Raw genomic sequence first — 21,665 nt, 5'->3', positions numbered from 1 at the left:
TCTGCCTCTGGAAGGCATGCACCACCATGCCTGGCCTATGCCTATAGCCTTGTCTGCTGTGGTTTTCTGTTTTGGCGGTTTTTAAATTACTCCTGTTTATTAATTACTTTCCCCATCCCTTCAGTCACTCCACATCCCTCTCCCCTGACCTGCAAATTGTTTGTTGACAAAACTGGGGTTTCCTTGTATCCACAGGGTGATTTTCTTTTGATGCTTTGTCTTTGACTTTTTGAGCCTTCGATTGTACCATGCCTTACTGGAGAGCGTTGTGCTTACTAGATGATACTTCTGCATTTGGATGCTCATTTCTCCTCTCTCCCCCCTCTCCCCTATTTCCCCCCTCCTTCCCCATCCCCCTCTCCCTCTCCTCCTTTCCCCTTCCCCTTCCTCCTCTCCCCCTCTTTCTCCCTCTCTCCCCCTCTCACCTCTCTCCCCCTCCCCCTGCTCCTCTCTCCCTCTCTCCCCTTTCTTTCCCTCTCTACCCCCTCCCCACTCCCGATTTTGCAGCTTGATTAGTTACTAAAACTCTCTATGGGATCTCTAGTTCTAAAGCTTGCCTGCTTTTTTGTTTTTAAAGATTTATTTAGTTAATGTATATGAGTACACTGCTGCTGGCTTCAGACACACACAGAAGAGGGCATGGGATTCCATTACAGATGGTTGTGAGTCTCCATGTGGGTTCTGGGAATTGAACTCAGGACCTCTGGAAGAGCAGTAATCAGTGCTCTTAACCACAGAGCCATCTCTCCAGCCCAAGTTTGGCTCTTTTTTAAAGATCCAATTCTCCCTTGAATTGCTTGTTTTGGTAATGTGTTTCTGATATTGTCTCTTATTTTGTAGCCCACTGGGCTTCTTTACGGTGATTAATTTTAATTTCTCTGTCAGGCAGTTTATACATTTTCTTTTCTCTTTGGATGGTGTTGTAGGGCCCCAATGTGTCATGATCCTTGGCTTTGAGCTGATGTCTGCTCATTTGAAGAAGTTCTGTGGATTCCATAATAAATCCATCTTTTGTGTGAATTTGGGGATTTGAACTCACGTTCCTCATGCTTGTGCTACCAGAGCTCTACCCACTAGATGTTCTGTCCATCCCAATTATGCCAATATTTTGGGGGCATTAGGACCTTACTTAAGATACTTTTATATTGCCTCTCTCTGCCACCAAGGTACCCACTGAGACAAACATGTAGCCTGGAATTTTATCTGTTTTTCTTCTATAGTGGGGATTGACCCCTGGGCCTTTCTCATGTTAGATAAGCTAACCCCCAGCAAGGCTGTCCTCTTCTGCCTATCTGCCTGGGACAAAGGCCTGTAGATAATTTACTGGAAAATGTGGTTCTGCGGGGGGAATGAGGGATCAGCCAGAGTGAAACAGAAAGAAACTCAGCTCAACTTAGATGTGTTGGTGGCTTGGCCACAGACGTGGTTGGACCTTGTGGAACTTTCCACAGAGCCACAAGATTTCAGGAATGTTTGTCACGGGGAGAGGAGGAGAAGGACACAGGTCTTTATCAGTACTCACTCACCGCTGGTCAGGAGTGGCCCCGGGTTTATGCTGTATGGGTGATGTGTTCCTTCTAGAACTGTATGCTACGGCCCTGCCTGGTGTGACTTCCAGAAAGCCACAAAGCTGCAAACATGGAAGCTGGAAGCACTAGGTAGGGCAAGCCATCATCGCTAAGGTTGTTGACCGGAACCTGCACAAAATGGAAGACCTTCTTAGTGGCCAGCGGAAGAGGTGACGCCAAGGGGATTGGAGTGACCAATTCCCTCATTCATTTTAGTGAAACACCACGAAGAGCAGACAGGGCTCCTGTCATCCTCTTGTTCTTTGTCGACCGTGGAAGACACAGCTAGCAACTTTAATTTTGGCCTCTGACCATTAGGTCTGAACCTGGGTGAGTTTTCGGTTTCTTGGGAAACCCGTTTAACCTCATGGAGCTTTGGTTTACTTGTTTGAAAATTAAGACAGTATATCCACGTTAATGAGTTCGGAGAAATAGTTGAGCTCTCAGCCCCCGGACACCCGCTAGGGACTAAAGAAATGACAGTTACGCCATTGTGGTGCCTTTGGCAACGCAGCAGGAGTCACAGTGAGGCACAACCTGTGATGGGGAGAGGCACAAGGGGATTAAGTTCTGGAACTTGATGAAGAGCCAGAGGAGGCCTCTGTAGGACTGTGGGGGAGGAGACGGGGCATCTGCGGTTGAAGCCAAGGTTCAAGCCTTGGGATAGAGCAGCCGAAGTCTGATGAGCAGTCAGGGATTCTGTTAAGGGAGCAGATACCTCCAAAGGCCCCGGAGATTGCGGGAGAGTGAAAGAGCAGATCCAGTCAGAGGTGCTTCCAGACTGCCCCAAACCCATTCCCAGGCCCAGGATCATCCATCCCCGCCATGTACCGGGCCCCTGTGAGCTTAGTGTGTCCCGGCTCATGGCTCCAGTGTATGGGAGCCCTGAGGCTGCACCTGAGGGTACTGCCGCCCTCAGTTGGTCTGGGGATGAAATATTAGTGACTTGTTTGGGTCTAAGTTCACGGTGTTCCTGCTGTAGAGTGACTGGGACATAACCCTTAACTCGGTTCCCAGTCTGATATCCGCAGCCCACGCACCATCCTCAGGCCCTTTCGTTTACAGTCGATCCCTGGAGATTTAGACCAAACTCCAAGCCAGTGCAGGAAGCTCATCGGGCCAGGAAACACCATATACTCAAACCTAGGTCAAAGGTCCTCTGTTCGATTTATTTGGGAAGAAGCCATACTTCATAAAAACCAGCAAGATGTCGTTACATCTCATAGTCATTACCCACGCAGTAACGATGCAGCCAGCTTCGTTTCCACCAACTTCCACTTTAATTTGTTTAAAATAACACTTTTCTTTTACGTCGTTCGAAGAATCCTCTCCGATTCCCCCCCCCCTTTTTTTAGATTTTCAAGAAAACACGATTAAAGCCGACACACTGGATGGATGTTTTCGATGGAAACCAATCTATCTAAGCAAATTCGAATTAGACGTGTGGCGTTACATGTATCTGGGTCTGTGCAACATAACAATCGATCAGTAAGCATACCTTGAGTTTTTCTTCCCTCACAGGGGGAAAGAAATTCCAGTTGAGTGGAGCTTTCCAATTTGAAAATCGCTAGCTGGACGTGTGAGGGACTCCTTCGGAAACCTGAAGTGACAATGAAAGTCAAGACTGCACATGCTCGTGTGCTTCCTAGGAAAAATGAACCTTCAATTTAAAGAGATTTGGACAGTGCTGCGATTTCTTCAGATATAATACGTAGGAGTGGGAAAGACAGTTTTCCTGAGGGAAACATTAGATGTAAATTGAAGAAAAATGAGCACAAAAAGTGAGATTGATTTTTTTTTTAAACTCAAGATTTTTTCCCCTCTTTCTTCACAGCTTTATCAAGCAGCAATTTGATGTTGATGGCTTTAAGTCTGGGCTTGAGCACACTTGTTTTTCCTGATGCACATGGGCATTAAATTGCTTGCAGATTCAGGCAACATCTGACCCGAGGCGGCCCCTCCTCCTTGGTCTACTGTCATTTGCTGGGGTGCCCCACCCACTCCTGTCTTGTGACCTATTCTGTATTCTTGGGAGATCTCATTTGAACTCCATGTTCCCCAGAGACATCCTTCTGTCTCCTTATTTCCTGGTTATCTATTCACCAAATTTCACAGTTAATTGCAACCCCACATTGAAGAGCCCAGGTTCCTGGAATGGGTTGCCCTTGGATGGAGGTGGAAATTACAACAACTGGACTGCTGAGATCTAGGAAAGAAACCAGCACTTCCCCATCAGAAGTCCTCCTAGCCGACTTAATTCTGGACGCCATGATGAAAAAAACCAGCAAATCCTTGTCTAAGCCGTAGTTAAATTTAACATTGTTGCCGAGTAGTTTCCAACAGCCAGACATTGTCCAGGTGGTATGAATATAGAGACCAATAATTTATTTCTTTTCTGCTCCAGTTCAGAAAGGATCCACGGCAGATTGTGGCAGAAGCATATAAAATAAAAATCCAAATGCAAGTGTGTAAAACTCAGAAGTGGGGAATGTGAGTTAAACGGGCCAAGTCCACAGGGAAAGGAGAGTCTAGATGCACAGCCAGTGGGAGACTTCGTGACCGCTGCACTTGAGCACAGCGGGACTCTCAGCATGTGAGGTGGCCATGGAGAAGGGGAAACAAAGTTGCCAATTCCTTTGGTAGAAACAGAAAGTGCTTATAGCTGCTTAGGGAGAGACTGATGGCCTAGGTGTGGTTTCTAAAAACCCGGCAATGAGAACTCTGTAGTCTAACAAAGCAGTGTTGTAAGGGTGAGCCTCATGAGAAAAAATGGACATGAATGCTGCCTCAGACAGGACAAGGAGAATGGCATGCTATAGAAAGGAAGGGCCCTGGCTACCCCCCAGCCACAGTGTACACAGAAAGTGCTTCCGATGGCTGCTATCAGAGTCTGAGCCAGGAGGATGTGTTGTTTTATTCGTACCACAGTGGACACTCATTCTGATTGTCAATCACCACGCTTGGGGTAAACCGAGATGGAACAAATGCTAGGCATGTGAAGGAGTGAATGATGGGATTGGAAACCCAGGCTGGACCTCCCGTGGCACAAAGAGGAACCTGGACCCCGTGGGTGGGTCCTGTCCGTAAGTCTGAGCTGGTGGTGAAGGGGTTTTCAGATCTCTGCATCGGCTGCTTGGATCTTCCAGCTCGAGGATAAAATGCAGGAAGAGTAGAGGAAGACAGTGGGACTTCAAGGACAACTTGTAGCATGATCGAATCCAAAGAGTCTGGACTCCAGTAGGGTAGTGCAGTAGTAGGGGAGACTAAACTCTGTCTGTGTGTCTGTCTGTGTGCTGTGTGTCTACTTTATTGTCAGTCACAGATTTGTGTGTGTGTGTGTGTGTGTGTGTGCGCGCGTGTGTGCGTGTGCTGTTCTTCATGTCTCAGAAACCAACACCTAGTCTCTGCTCTCTGAACCAGTATGCATCTGGGGACCTGCCTATTGGTCCCCGCTGGGCTCTTAGTGGTCCACTTTGAGGATGCTGCTCTGAAGGCTGTGAGAGATGCTGCTTTAGCAGAGAAATCCCTTGCCTCAGAAACTAACACTATATAAGTAGTTGAATTTATTCAGAAAATAACAAGCGATGCCCACTGCACTTGCTTCTTCTCACAAATGTAGAAAATATCACTGCCGTTCACTGCAGTACATAAAACCAGAGGCTGGACTGTATGTACACGCAGACACCGATTACCTGGAGTCTGCTGCTGTGCTGATGGGCTGTGTGATAAGCAATGGACCTAGATTCTATCTAGAGGCAGGCGTGTACCCCGACAACCAAGCATGGCTAGAAATGCAGCCCGCTACACAACTGTGGACATACTTAAAACGTTATGACATTTCCAGGATGATTTTAAAAACTCCCCCATGCACTTCTCAACTGGACTTTGTAGATGACAAGGCAAATGTAAAACAGGTTAGACCTCCCGAAAGAGATGTCAACAGGTTAACACCCCCCCCCAAAGTGCCATTTTATCTGAGGCTGAGGAGCTACTGAGCACAGAACTGAGATGATGTTCCGTGAATGTGTAGAGAGGACCCACTGTCGAACCTTGTGACCGGCGGCTGGAAAGTCTCCGCTACCCATGCATGCTCACCTTGCTGCCCCAGAGTCTGTGAATGTGCTTCCTCACAGGGCAATGTGAAGGCGTTCCTCTGCTAGGAACATGGCTTCAGAGATCCACTAACCGGGTGGTTTATGGGAGACCCACATTATTTTACAGCTCTAGGTTGAAGTCAAGGTGTTGGTGGTGCAGACTCCTTCTGAGGGCTTTGAGCAATGGATCCAGTCCCTGGTGCTGGCTGGTGATACGTGTCTCCTCCTGGCCCTCTTTCTGCGTGTCTGTCTCTGTGGTTGTCTCTAAACTTTCCCCTTTCCTATGGTTATCACTCACACTGGCTCGGGGCCCACTTTAAGATCCCACCCTAACTAACTGTGTCTCAAAGCCTTATTTCAGAATAAGATCACAACACGGCGTGGGAGGGTGAGGGCTACAATTCAACCTCAAACAAGTGACTCTGCAGGCGTGGTTATTAAGAACTTCGAAGTGAGGTGGTGACCCTGGCTACACCAACGAGGCTCAATCCAGTCACATGCACCGTCGCTGGTCACTGAGAGAAAGCCTTGGTGACAGCAACATCAGAAAAACGTTATTCTTGGCTTTGAATAAGGAAGAGGGGGCCAGCATCCAAGGGCTATTGATGATGGGCTATTTGTTGGCTATTGATGGGCTATTGATGGTCTGTTGATGGAAAGGGCAAAGCAAATATTCTCCTCTGGTGCCTCCAAGGCTGCCAACACCTCCCGTTCCAGGAGGCCTATGCACACTTCTGTTATTTTGTTACAACCCTTCAACTCCGTGGTTATTTGTAGCAACAGGAAACTAATACCTTCTCTCTCAGACTCTTAAACTATCTTTGTGGTCCCTCATCTCCTGTAGCACATTTTCCTCTGCTGGGAGAAACTCCACAGAACAGTCCGAACCCTGAGCACTAATCTCAACCAAATCCCGTTAAGTGGCAGATTCCTCCTGGGTTCCTGGTCCACTCTGTTTCCTGGTCAGCAGCAGGACAAGCTTCAATATACAGGATATCCTCAGTCTTAGTTACGGTGTGACAGATAACAGGACCAAGGCATCTCTTATAAGGACAACATTTAATTAGGGCTGGCTTACAGGTTCAGAGGTTCAGTCCAGTATCATCAAGGTGGGAGCAGGGCAGCATCCAGGCAGGCATGGTACAGGAGGAGCTGAGAGTTCTACATCTTCATCTGAAGGCTGCTATGAGGAGACTCACTTCTAGGCAGTGAGGATGAGGGTCTTAAAGCCCAAACCCACAGTGACACACCTACTTCAACAAGGTTATACCTCCTAATAGTGCCACTCCCTGGGCCAAGCATATACAAACCATCACACCCTCGGACCACAGCACGTAGAATGAGGGACCCGCATTGGGATGAAGATTCTCTCTCTAGAATTTTGGGCCATGACGATGTTTAGATAAGATGGGGACAGGTTCCACCAATGACTGAGTCCCCTGCACAGGAGAAGGCTGGTACTCACAACAGAACAAAGTTTGTCACACCAAGACCCTAGTCAAGGGACTGTGATTTTTCTATAAAACCAGTAGCCAGTGACAGGGGCCTTGCTTCCCTCTCAGAGAGCAGAACAACACAGCTTGTGATGAGCGGACACAGTTTGCTCTGTTTTGCTATAACGCGTTTGATTGGAAGTTCAGTCAGCTCTTCCTGAGTCTCAGGATGCAGACCTGGTCCCACTTAAACAAGACTAGCATTTTCTGTATTGATTCCACTCCATCGAGAATTGCGGCAGATAAAGTAAATATCACAGAGGGAGGGGCACGTGGAGGAGTCTGTCCCTGCCAGCCAGCCAGTGGCCGGTCTGGAGCTGTCACTACATAGCTCACCTTGTTTTTAGCCTGTTCACCTTTCTGCTCCCTGCCTGTCTGGAATTCTCATATCACAATGTTACTGACTGGTTGGCCTGTCTTTTGGTTTCTTCTTGTTGTTTTTGTTGTTTTGTTTTTGTTGAGACAGTTTCTCAGTGTAATCAGCCCTGGATGTCCTGGGCTCAACTGTAGACCAGGCAAGCCTTGAATTCACAGAGATCACCTGCCTCTGCCCTCTAAGTGCTGGGATTAAAGGTGTGTGACACCGTACCTGGCTTTGGTTGATCTGACTTTTGAGGTGACTTGTGAGAAAAGTGTTTTGAAAAAGGACAGAAGAGGGGTTGGGGATTTAGCTCAGTGGTAGAGTGCTTGCCTAGGAAGCGCAAGGCCCTGGGTTCGGTCCCCAGCTCCGAAAAAAAAAAAAAAAGAACCAAAAAAAAAAAAAAAAAAGAAAAAAGAAAAAGGACAGAAGAAAAAAAATGCACAGAAGTAAAACACAAGGAAGGGCAGAAAGGGAATGGTATCATCAGAGTGTGTGTGATGTGTGATGTGTGGTGGTGTGTGTGTGATATGTGAGTGTTTGATGTGTGTAATGTGTGGTGTGTGTGTGTGTGGCATGTGTGTGATATGTGGGTGTGTGATGTGTGTATGTGATGTGTGTGAGAGTGTGATGTGTGATATGTGTAGTGTGTGATGTGTGTATGGTGTGTCTATGTGTGTATGTGTGTGTATATGTGTGTGTGTGATGTGTGGTGGTTGTGTGTGTGTGTGGTATGTGTGTGATATGTGAGTGTGTGATGTGTGTAATGTATGGTGTGTGTGTGATGTGTGTAATGTGTGTGGTATGTATGTGATATGTGGGTATGTGATGTGTATGATGTGTGGTGTGTGTGGTGTGTGTGATGTGTGTAATGTGTGTATATGTGTGATGTGTGTGTGGTATGTGTGTGTATGTGTGTGGTGTGCATGTGTATGAAATGTGTATGTGATGTGTGTGTGATACATGCATAATGTATATATGTGTGATGTATGTATGTGTGGTATGTGTGAGTGTGTTTGTGATGTGTGTGGTGTGTATGTGATGTGTGTGGTGTGTGTGAAATAGGTATGTGGTGTGTGCACGTGTGAGTGAGTGTGTGTGTGTGTGTGTGTACGATGTGTGGTATGTGTATGGTATGTTTGCTGTGTGTGTGGTATGTTTGTATGTGGTGTATGTATGTGGTATGTGTGAGTCTACATTTATGTGGCGGCCAGAGGACAACCTCCGATGTCAGACTACAGAAGGTGTTCACCTTAGATTTCAAGACACAGTCTTTCATTGGCCTGGAACACAACTTGTAGGGTAAGCTAGCTGGCTAGAAAACTCCAGGGATCTGCCTGTCTCTACATTTCTAGGCACTGGAATTACAAATCCATGCCACCATGCCTGGTTTTTAATATATGTGTTCTGGGGTCTGAACTGAGGACAACATGTTTACAGTGGGAGCACTCTCCAGACTTTGGATCTGCTTTTAAGATGTGTCAAATGGGGGTTATAAGTTATTGTTGCTAATGTAGTTTATGAGACAGGTTCTCTCTACACACCCATGCCTGTCCTGGAACTCTAGACCAAGCTGGCCTCAAACTCACAGGGATCTACCCACCTCGGCCTCCTGACGGCTGCAGGCATCACCACATGTGGTTCCAGACCAGCTTCTTCCAACTTCCTTTCTTCCTGCCTCAGCCTCCTGAGAGCTGCAATTGCAAGGAGGTGCTACCCTACAAAGCACAGCGCAGCAGTCTTATCATGGGACAGATGATCACTGCACAATCTGCCCAGTATGGTCAGACAGAAGTTGTTGAAGGACTGGGGTAACTGCCATGCCCAGACAAAGACTTTGCAAAAATTCCCAGGTGTGATTGATACAGGGTATCTTTTTTAAAAGATACATTTTTAAAAAAGTTATTGAAAACAGTGATGTTTTGAGACTCTGCGTCATGGGTTGTGGCTCCACCCTGTGAGCCACCTCTGCACCTGTTCAGGACCACGTGGAGTATTGGGGGACCAGGATCCTCTCCCTGAGGCCACTGCAGTTCGCTCCCGTTCCTGATCCTGAATGCCAAGAGAGAGACACAACCCCAGCAGTGTAACCTGTGTCCTGCGTGCCTGAATCCCAACATTCAGAAAGCTGTGTGACATCATCATTGTCTTACCGCTGCCTCTCCAGGAAACTGCATCTAAAACCTGGCAGTTGATGAGTGCTGGAGTGGGGGTGGGGTGTTCCAGACATGGGAGGGAGGCTACTCAGGCTCCATCTACTCGACAAACAGCACTAACAGACACTGGGCTTTAACAAAACAGAGCACCTAAAGGAGATGGGGGAGGAGCTGGAGGCTGGGGCATGGGGACCGGATTTAATCAAAAGCACATTGTATACACACGTGAAATTCTCAACCCAACAGAACAAAAAACTCTCAGAGAGTAGAGCAAGAACCTTCTGTCAGGTACCTCACCCCAATGAATATCTGAGCCCTTGCTGTGTCTCCTGCACCATCCTGGGCCATGTATACACTAAATTAAGGAAAACCGATTTCTGTTTTGAAACATAGTTTCCCTTCAGAAGGGAGTAATGTCAGGTACATCTTTGGGTTTGCTGTAAGGAACTACAGCTCCCGACACCACCTTTTGTAACTGTTCTCTCTCTGCTGCCCTCGGTAGGTTACAGAGACAACCATCAAGACCACTACAATAGAATGCCTGCGTGGTTCAGAGATGTGCAGTAACTTACCCCAGGTCGCAGAGTGCTAAGTGGAGAGTCCAGGCTTTGAACTCTGGCACAAAGCCCACAGGCACGTTAAGACAGAGAGGCTGTGCTCCTGACACACATGCCTCCTGTCCCAAATGCAGGGGCAGTTTCACCAAGAACCGTTGGTGAAAGAGCCGCAGGGGTGAGGACAAAGAGGAAATGGGCTATAGATGGCGTGGGGCCAGGTCATCTGCCCTGAAGCACCAGGCTGCACACTCACAAACGTGGTGAAATGAGGGTGAACCTTGAAGGAGGAAGAGGCTCCTGGAACGGCTGAGGGGAAAGGTCTTGGGGGAAAACAGGGTGCTCTGCAAGGTGAATTCAAAGGATTGGAGGAATGCGAGCTTGGCTCAAGCACCTGATGTGCTCTGACGCTGCTGCGCTGAACAGAGCTGAGCCAGGAGGGAATGTGTGGGTATCGGGCCTCCGTGAGTCTCAGAGTCACAGGGACAGAAGCCAAAGCCGTGAAATAGACGTTTCTTGGCGAGCTAAGAGCGAGGGCAGCGGCAGCCAGACTTGAGCAAGATGAGGGTCCCGCGTGGGCCTCAGGCGCGGTCCGGGTGGAGAGCAGGCCACGCAGCGCCACCTGCCGGTGGCATCAGGCCATTGCGGTTATCGTGACGTGGCCTGCTGAAAACGAGGCTAGAGGGAAGCTGACATCATTTGCTATCAAGTCCTGACCTGCTCAGTTGGGGTTGAGGCATGACTTAACAGACACCAAATTCCAAAGGGGCCGAAATTTCCGAGTACTGTCAAGAACAGGACAAACGTTCTGAAAATCCTTAAAAGCTAGGTAAATTCAGAGAATTTCCAAAGAGAATTTCCAGAAATATTCCATGAGCCTAGAGACTAAAAGAGACCTTCTTTGTGGTTGTGGAGTTGCTTATTTTAAAAAAGAGGCAGACGTTAATTCATGTACCTAAGAACAGTAAAACAGCCAGTGTCATAAGATACGAAACACAGTCTCCTAAAGTGAGTATTTTGATGGTTTTTGTCTGATTATAAAGACGATGCCCGGAGGTAGGAGAATCAGAAGTTCAAGGTCAGCCACAGCTATGTAGCAGTTAGAAGCTATGTAGCTAGTCTGGGTTAGACTACACTAGAGCTTGTTTCCAAGAAAAGCCAATAAAAAATGCAAAGGTTTAAAATCACACATTAACAGAGAATGAGTCTCCACTTAGTTGACCCTCTTAGGTGACCCTCTAAGGCGTTTCCCAGCATTCACCCTCACACGGCTTTCTGGGGCCCGTTCTGCTCTTTGGCCAGCAGGTGGCAGCACGTCACTGTGTTGGGGGACCCAGGGAGGACTTGTCCCATCAGTTTTTTAATATCAGCCAACCTCTCAGTGGTTTTAAAACCTATGTTTAGAAGGAGCGAGTCAGATGTTATCCCCTGTGAGTTTCTGAGCCAGAAAACTGTTTGCTCCTGCAACTGAACAGCCAGAGGACTGCTGTGGAGGGTATGGCTGTGTATCCAGGACCTGGTCCACCTAGCATGGTTGTATTCTCTGGAGTACTATTTTCTTACTTTCCCCTTCCTGTATTTAGGCCAGCTTAGTCCTGGGGCCGGTCTTCCCTGGTGTTACAAAGTAACTGCAGCAGCACAGCCTTGCTTTCATTCCTCTTACTTTTCAGTGCTCCCAGCAACACAGAGCCTTTGGTTTCAGTGGCCTGGATTGAATCTTCAGTTCTTCAGTCTGTCCTTCCTTCCTTCCCTCCTTCCTTCCTCCCTTCCATCCTCCTTCCTTTCTTTCACCCATACCCCCCCCCCTTTATGAGATAGGACTTGCTTGAATAGCCCTGGCTTTCATGAAACTCACTCTGTAGACCAGGTTGCCCTCCAACTCAGAGACCCTCCTGCCTCTGCTTCACATTTGCTAGGATTAAAGGCATAGGCCACCACCACCAGATTATCTTTCTCTTTATTTTTTTCTTTTATTTTCCCCTTTCCTCCCTCCAAACCCTTCCATATGCCACTTATTATGAGGAGCCCACCAGAGATGACCGCTCACACATAGTTTATAGCCAACTGAAAGTCTTCATTCCAGTTATCCAGGCCCTACTCTGGTGTCTGGGACCTATGTGTGTCCCTGGGCATTTGGAGCGAGGGGCTTTTAAAGCCACTTCTCCTGGTATTATGCTCAACAGCTGCAGGAAGAGGTCTGCATGAGAGGCAGTTTAGTAAAAGCTAAATTAGCTGGAGCATCTTGACCTTGGGTTCTTAGAATAGATTTGGGTAATTTTCCATGGGATTCTCTATCAGGGAGATCAAATTCTAGTTAAGCCTGAAGTGGCCTCGGTAAGAATTGAAGATGGAGGAGCCTCTACACTGTCTTGCCTTGTTATACCCTCCTGCTCTCTTTCAAATTCACAGCCTCTTTTTTCATTAATATGCATATAAGTGTATGTATATACATACATATTCCTAAATATAACCTGTTCAGTTGTATGTTACTTGTCTTCAGGGATGACCAATTGGTATTGGATAACACCAATGGGTGTGCTCTTCCCTGGGGAAAATTATTTCTCCCATTCTCAGCATCCTTTAGTTGCCTTTAGTTCTTGTGAATGGCTGAGGCCTCCCCCATGTACTTAGACTTGCCTGTTGGTGTCATCTTCGTTCAGCTCAGACTTGAGCCATTTTGGTGGGACTCTATGTGTGTAGCTTCTGACATTATTCTCTGGCCCATGCAATCTTTCTGTTCCTTCTTCTGCAATGTTCCCTGAGCCTGTACCTGCGCATTCCCACTCCGCGTGGATCCGTGGGAGACCTGCGCTCCGGCTGTCTCTCTGACAGCCACTTTCTCACACTGTCCCCTTGGCTGGTTGTTACCTCGCCTGACACACACATCACGCCATGCTAGCCCCAGGCATTCTACAGCCGCCCTCTCCAGGCTGTCTCTCTGCCCTCCGGGAACTTTGCTCACATCCCCTGTAGCCCAGTAAAATCAAAGTTCTAGAAACTTGTAACTTATCAATCAGATTTATATGTTAAATTCTTAATCCACAATACATCCATACAATAAATTCACTGCCAATTAATGATGATATAAACTGCCCACCTAGACAAGATAAAATTGACCTAGTCCACCTGGATCTAGATCATCCTACTCCGTTGTCACCATCTTGATTTTTTCTCTTCTCCTCCTCCTCTCTCCTTCCTAGACGTTTTCCCCGCCTACCCTTCCTTCTCATCCAATGATAGGTTTTGCCTCATCCTGGACCCGCCTTGCTGCATAATGACATCATCCTACAAGCGTTTGTGCGTGTATCCATTTGGGCCTGGGCTCCACAATTCTGAGTTTTGATTGGTTGTAGTTTTCCTCAACGGTCTCTGTCTATCGCGATGAGGAGTTTCCTTAAGGAGGAGGGAGAACTACATTTATCTGTGGGTAGGTTTGGGTGAGCGGAAGCTGTAGGTTTTCCTCCAAGGTCTATGACATCACTAGTCCTGGATAGTTGGTTAGGTTTTCAGTACCAGGCATGGTTTCCAGCTTGTTGAGCAGGTCTTAAGTCCAATCGGAGAGTTGTTGGGTCCTACCAAAGTGTATGTGTGGTACTACGGCTCCCTCAGTGTTACCGCGCCATGCTGTTGAACAGGCTCACAGGCGTCATCTCTGGGAAGGACTGTGGTGGTCTCCCTCCTTTGGAAGTTTGCACGATACCTTCTGGAACCATGAAAGCTGGTCCTAGCCCAGGGAGGGTGCATCTAGGTCAGTTCCAGCTCGGACGCCCTGGGCTTTGTTTCTAACGTGCACAGGGACTTCCCTTCTACTTATGGGGACCGATAGCTAAGAGCAGTATTAATAACCCATAATGCTTTGGGGGTCTCTTGGACAGTCCTGACCAACAACTCAAAGAGGGCTTCTCACGTCTGGTGTTGGAGCTTGTGTTAGATGTTCTTTGGCTCTTGGAGGGAACATTATTAGCCCAGATAAGTATTTTTCATTTAAAATATTTTGCATATTTACACACAGAACTGTGCGCATCGTGGGTGTTTCTGGGTAGGTGATTAAGAGTGCGATTGCTTATGATTTTTTTTTCAGTCATCCTGACTGTTATTTTAGCCTCCTTCTGAATTTACCTCCCTTTCTTAGCTGTTTCTCGAAGCAAACCCTGGGACCAAACACACCCAGTTGTCTCACACTCTTAAGTCTCTGGCCCCAACAGTGTGCACGGTCCCGTATTATCCTGCAGTGCATGGCTACGCTGGGGTCAATGAATAAGAGGGGCTAAATTGAGTACTGGGGTGCCTGTGTGTGATGTTTGATAGCCCTGTGTGGACCACGATCTGTGAGAAGTCCGCCAAGGAACCAATGAAGTCGAGCCGAGGTGGCCTCACTGGATAACCCTCTGCAGACCTGTTCTCCCCAGCCCATCCCCCACCCAGCCAGATCCTGATCTGAATCCCTCCCCCTAAATCTTGCACAGTTCTTCAGCCAGAACTGTCAGCCATCTTGTTTATTCTCCAGGTCCAGGTTCTGCCGGTACATCATGGATGACCCCTTCTTCCCTCTGGCGTCTCTGGCGTCATCTACCTGGGCTAGCCTCTGGCAACACTGTCATTCCCACAAGGGGCATCCTGCCCTCTCGCACTCCCTTCCCCTTCTCCAGGTCTCCTCTCTTTCTCCCTTCAAACTTAACTCAAGGGCCACAGAAACACATTCCATTCACACTTCAGGCTGGCTTGATGCCTTGCCCTGGCTTCTCTCACAGAGCCACTCACGGCTCTGTGTACCATACGCTGAGGTGACATACTCAGCATGCACCCTTGGCATCACAAGGCCCGAGCTCCCAAGTATTTACACAATCCTGGAGCCGGCAGCCATCTTCCAATAGGGCAGGAGATTGCTCTGCCTGCCCCTGTGGTTAAGGGCTGATAGTGTTTCCCTCTTTATTCTCGGGCCTATGGACCTTAGACTCTGAAGTACTATCGAGGGTCAGGCCCTGACTTTACCATGGTCTGGAGAACCCATGGAAGGGTTCCTTAAAGATGTGCTGGGAGGAGAGGGGAGTGGCGGCTGATTTGAGTGGGTTTTTTGTTTGTTTACTTGTTTTTTTGTTTTTTTTTTTGGTTTTTTGTTTGTTTTTTGTTTTTGATTGAAGCAATGATTAAATGTTATTCAGCCAATCAAACCCCTAAAGAAAGGTCATTGGTGGGTAGGAGGTGGGATGGGGCAAACCCCAAAACAGCACAAACCTTTTCCTTGTTATCATAGCTTACAAGACCCCAGAAAACGGCTCCATTGAGTAATCTCTCAAGCCCTGGCTTCTCTACTTGATGACCTGGGCTGTAGCAGGGACACCCTGGAGTGAAAGTATTGGAAATACCATCCTAATGGCAAATAAGGGTTCACAGTTTGGGAAATCACTTTAGTGGTGATCGGTGAATCTTTGGTAGTGGGAGATACCCTCCTCCTAAGGATAATATTAATGTATGTCTAAGCCACTCAGAACTCACAATAGCCTATAGTGGGCATCATTATCAGCCATGTTTATGATAAAACCTGGTATCTCTCCTAAGGCAAGACACTGCTGTGAGTGAGAGAAGCCAGGTGCCGAGAGACTGGCCTCCACTTATCCTCAGACCTCAGATCAACCACGGGCATCGTGAATCGCTCGGCCCATTACCACCCAGGAGCGTGCAGTTGGGAATCAGATCCTGTAGGGAAATAAGTCCTGCTGGGTGGGATGTATGTTATGGTGGAATGTATGTATGTTATGTATGTATGTTATGTATGTATGTTATGTATGTATGTTATGGTGGGTGGGTATGGATGTTATGGTGGGTGGGGATGGATGTTATGGTGGGTGGGGATGGATGTTATGGTGGGATTTATGCATGTTATGGTGGGTGGGGATGTATGTATGTTATGGTGGGTGGAGATGGATGTTATGGTGGGTGGGGATGGATGTTATGGTGGGTGGGGATGGATGTTATGGTGGGTGGGGAAGTATGTTATGGTGGGTGGGGATGGATGTTATGGTGGGTGGGGAAGTATGTTATGGTGGGTGGGGATGGATGTTATGGTGGGTGGGGATGGATGTTATGGTGGGTGGGGAAGTATGTATGTTATGGTGGGATGTACGGATGTTATGGTGGGTGGGGATGTATGGATGTTATGGTGGGTGGGGGAGTATGTTTTAGAGAGAGCAGCAAGTGAGGAGAGGAGAAGTGAAGTGTGCCACCGGGAGTGTGGATTCACTGAGCTGAAGGGTAGCCAGGCTGCACAGATGGGTCAGTGAATACAGCACTTGCCGCAGGGGCATGCCAACTGGAACCTTGATCCCCAGAACCTATGTAAAGGCTGGCAACTGTGGTGGCCACTCTATCCCAGGACCAAGGAAACAGAAATAGGGGTTCCCAGGGTAAGCTGGTCACCCCACCAGCTAAATGGGTGAGCTCTTGGTTTTACAGGAGACCCTACCTCAAAAGACAAAATGAATAGTCATTGAGCAACATACCCAGTGTTAACTTTGGACCTCCACATGAGTGTGTACCATGTATATGCACATGAAGACAACTTATGTACATACATATATGACTGTACAACACATACTCACACAACACACTCCACATACACACACTCACGCACATACATGCACATACACTCACACATACATACTCGCACACACACATACATACACTCAAACGCACATGCACTCACTCACACATACTCCACACACATGCACACACTCCACACACATATGCACAGGCACATACACACACTCACACACACATACACACACTCACACACACATTCACACACTCACACAAACAGATACTTGCACACATATACACACACTCATACAGATGCACATGCACATATACCCCACACATACACATGAAAATAGAAAAGCAGCAAAAGAAAAAGAAAAAAAAAGGATAGCATTCCAGATGGGAGTAATATGTGCCAAACACTGGAGCCAGAAAGAGAGGGAGGGGGAGGGGAGAGGGGGAGGGAGAGGGAGGGAGGGGAAGGGGAGGGAGGGGGAGAGGGAGAGGAGGGGGAGGGGGAGGGGAGGAGGGAGGGAGAAGGAAGAGTGGGGGAGGGGGAGGGGGAGGGAGTGGGAGGGGAGGAGGGAGGGAGAGGGAAGAGTGGGGGAGGGGGAGGGGGAGGGAAGAAGGAGAGAGAGAGAGAGAGAGAGAGAGAGAGAGAGAGAGAGAATTTCCTGGAAGTCCTCTCTCTGCTACATAACCTTGCCTCACCCCTTCTGGGTGGGAAGGCTCTGCAGTCCACAAATAGCTGGATCCTGCCCAAGATTCTCAGCCAGTGGCCAAGCTAACCCTTTCTGGGGAGATTTGGATGCAGGCGGTGGAAAGAGTAGGTGTCACCGGGACCTGCCACAGCATTGTCTGTCTGGTTCTCTGTGCATTCTTAAACTGTGTGCGGTGGCTTTCTGATATTTTCCAAATGTCATGAAATTTACGAGTCTGAGCTCACAGAGCTGCCTGGAGCTCAGAGGGGCTTGGTGATGTATATGAACGGCCTGGCCCCTCAGAGAAAGGATTCGATTGTGCCTCTTATGGTGCTCTAATCCTAAATCTTAGGCTGCAACAAATAGAAAACGCAAATCTCTCTTCCTTGTTTAAGGGCTTTGGTCGCTTTCAAAACAACCAAGCAGAGAGGAAACACACTTTGACAAATGTATCTTACTGAAAAGTGTTGATGCTTTGCCGAATTACAAAGCCAGCCAAGTCAACCCTTTCTTCCCACCGGCAAGCATTTAAAATAATATTTCAAAGAGGTTTAACATCCGTGATTACATTATTTGATTACTGCACCTCCTAGATAATGGTTTTTTGAAATTGTATCTTGCAGCTAAAAATTAAGAAGTGACTTCTGGGTATGCACGGCATTCTTTAATAAAATGAGACCCAGTATAATATCCTCAGAGGCTGAGCAGTAATATAGGAGAGATTTACTGCCGTCCAAGCGAGTGAGATCACTGATCCTATAGGATTCTTATTATTTTCTCAAGTTAGACTCCAGAGAATGCTGGGAATGGACTCACAGGCTCTGCTGGCCTCTGGCAGAGTCTTGGATGGGCTTTCTGTTCCCATATGGATAACCGAAGGATTCCCAGATGTGTGTTGAAAGAGGGTCTTGGGAGAAAGCTGGGGACAAAGCCACTGTGCCCACTGTGACAAATGTGCCTCTGACATTTAAGACATTAAGAATAGCCTCAGACACTGTTCTGTATGATCCTGTGATGGTGGGCATACTACGTATTTATTCAAACCTTCAGGCTGTACAGTACCAAGAGGGATGTGTGTATGTGGTGTGTGTGTGTGTGTGTGTGTGTGTTTGTATAAAAGGCCATGGTTTTGAGAGGGGGTAGGTGGGAGGGTATCACAGGGGAGGAGTTAAAGGAAGAAGGAAAAAGAACATGATTGGTTTTAGACATGTACCAGTGTTCCATAAATACATGTGTGTGAAAACACGTGTCCATATTTCCTCTTGTTCTCAGTAGTTTGAAGACACAAACGAGAAGGTGTTTTTGAGTGAAATACCACTCAGTCCATCACTGTAACTTCCTCTGGGCTTAGATGGCTCCGTCCTTCTGGCTACTCTGCCCGCAGCACTTCTTTCTCTTGGGATGGCTCTGTTCCCTGGGTGCAGCTCTCAGTGGTAGATAGTCCAGCGCTCTGGCACCTCTCACATCTCGGAGTCTGCGAAACCCTCCAGGATTCACTTTCACAGCTGCACACAGTGGCCTCTCAGGACCTCCAAAGTCATATGCCTGGCCTTGGTGGCACTCCTTAATTGTGGAGGAAAATTCCACAAATGCCTTTATTCCCTCATGTCTCTAAAGCTAGATCCCAGTGAACCACACTTCCGAGTTTAACCACCAACTCTCAGTGAAACTGCCCTTTGATTTGCAGCAGCTTCAACTCGTTGCTTTTTAGGAGCAAAACATTTCCCCAGGCATTTTTCTTCCAATAAATTGGAGGTTTAGCTGAGTGGGTTCTTTCTCTGAGGACCCGCCCCCCAAAAAACTCCTCCCCTTTCCAGTGCAGAGCCCCGCCCCTTTCCAATACAAAGCCCAACCCCTTTCCAATGCAAAGTTCCGCCCCTTTCCAATGCGAGGCCCCGCCCCTTTCCAATGCGAAGCCCCGCCCCTTCCAATACAAAGCCCCGCCCATTTCCAATGCAAAGCTCTGCCCCTTTCCAGTGCAGACTGGGCCTTACATTCTCAACCCTTGGCTGTCACAGTCCACGTCCTGGTGCTTCTTTTTCTCTTCAAGCTCTACATTTTGTATTTCTTTTTGCCCTACTTGCCTTTTTTCGTTGTATACATGCATATGAGTGACCACTTATAACATGTGACACAACCAATCTTATGTAGTTTTAAAATCACCTCCACCAAAGAACTTGGTCCATTACCTTTCAGTTTGGCATCATGCAGATTCTTAAGACAGGGATGGAAAGCACCCCCAGTCTTTGCCAGAGTATCCTAAGAATGGTTTCTAGCCTGGTCGCTAATATTGTTCCCCTCTGAAGCCTCTTGAGCTGGGCTTCCATAGTCCACACAGCTCTCTACGTTGGCTTCTCATCTCCTGTTGTGGTGGTGCACTAGGTCCTGCTTATAGTTGTCAACTGATTTTTTTTTTTTTTTTTTTTTTTAGTCCAAAGTCCAGAAGTCTTGCACATTCTCTAAGAAACCACACGGTCAGGCTCCTGGTATAAACGACTCTGAGGTGTCTCTCAATAGCTGGACCTCTGAAGTCACAAGCAGCAACACCCACAGTGGACTTGGGGAGAGCATGGTAGCTCTCATTGCGCTAAATTACTGAGAAGAGTAGTCACAGGTGACCTGTGGGAGCAGGAGCCTGGTGATTGACCAGCAGTCTGAGGATTCAGTCTCATGTCCCTGGTTCCATCTATTCTAATAAGGAACAAGATATACCCATCACTCGTGACACTGTCACCCTGGGAAGCCAGCCAGCTCCCTACCTTCCACAACACTGTCAGTGATTTTATTAAAGAAATGTTCCAGATGGAAACGCACCAGACCTGCATGTAATTGGGGTCTGCGTGGAGTTTGCTTCAAGGCTGGGTCTAAGCCAACGAAGGGCCAGATCAAAGCTTGGATTGAGGCATAATCCAGCTGCCTATGCTAGCAGGATTGCCACAGAATCCAGAGGAAGGACACACCATCCTGAGAGACAAGCAGGAAGCAAACTTGGGGGCTTAGAGGCCGGAGTGTTGGAGAAGCTGTATCTGCTGCGCGGCAGGGGAAGGCTGCGTGCGAGGTCACGACCGCTCTTCAGGAGCGGAAGCCCCATTTTTGGGGAGGATGCTGATCAGAGGAGAAACCATGCCGTCTTGGGGATGCTTAACTGTGATGTCCCCGGTGTATAAAAAACCTTCCATCTGGTTATCAACCCTCACCAAGGTGGTGTGTCTCTTACAAGTGGTGAGCGTGTACTGACACATTCCTGTCACCCGAAGTCCCTGCTTTACAGGGAGGCGCTCTCCTGGTGCCCACCATTACAGTGTCATACAGAATAGTGTGTCTGCCTTAAATGTCAGGCACATTTGTCACAGTGGGCACAGTGGCTTTGTCCCCAGCTTTCTCTCGAGACACTCTTTCAGCTCACAGCCGGGAGTCCTTCAGGTTATCCATACGGGAACAGAAAGCCCATCCAGACATCAGTGAAGTCTGTGAGTCCGTCCCCCTGCCCCACAGTGATTCCATCCCCCTCCCCTACACCCCCTAAATGTGTAAGGACAAACTGTTCACTCCACCAGTGCTACTGGGTGTATATGACTTCAGAGGTGGCCAGTGATATTCGGCAACCAATTAACGAGGAGGTAGTGACTCTCTCTCCTCTCAGCACCCCTTAGCTGCCTGTAGTTCTTTGCCTAGGGTCAGGGCCCCAATAGATTTCCCCCTTCTGTGTTAACTGCTATTCCGACTATAGCTGCTGCCCCCCTTCAGGTCTTGTTTAGACAGCCATCCTTTTGAAGTACCATGGGCCATTTCTCGGAGACACACTCTCACAGGACACTCCCTGGTCCTTTGACTCTAACCGTCTGCCTGCTTTTTCCTAGGTGCTCCCTGAGCTTTGGGTATAAGAACTGAACTGCAAGTGGGTCAGCCGGGCCTGGGCACCCGTGGCCACTTCATCTCTGCATTTGGGTCAGTTGTAGTGTCCTGTCATGGTCTCCATCTGTTGCAAAGATAAGATTCTCTGATGAGGGGTGAGAGCTACACTTACCCGTGTTTGTAACAATGAACATTTATGAGGCAGTTAGAGATTCTGCTGGTTTAAAGTGATGGTCACGGGTTCTGCACTCAGATTCAAAGCAACCTCTCTACAGATCTGTGACCTCTCCCAGGTCTGTGACCTCACCAGCCCCAGGTGGTTAGGTAGGCTGCCAGTACTCAGTGCGATTCC

Source organism: Rattus norvegicus, chromosome 14, assembly GCF_036323735.1.
Source record: "Rattus norvegicus strain BN/NHsdMcwi chromosome 14, GRCr8, whole genome shotgun sequence".
NCBI classification, from domain to species: domain Eukaryota; kingdom Metazoa; phylum Chordata; class Mammalia; order Rodentia; family Muridae; genus Rattus; species Rattus norvegicus.
Note: the sequence above shows the minus strand (reverse complement) of the source record.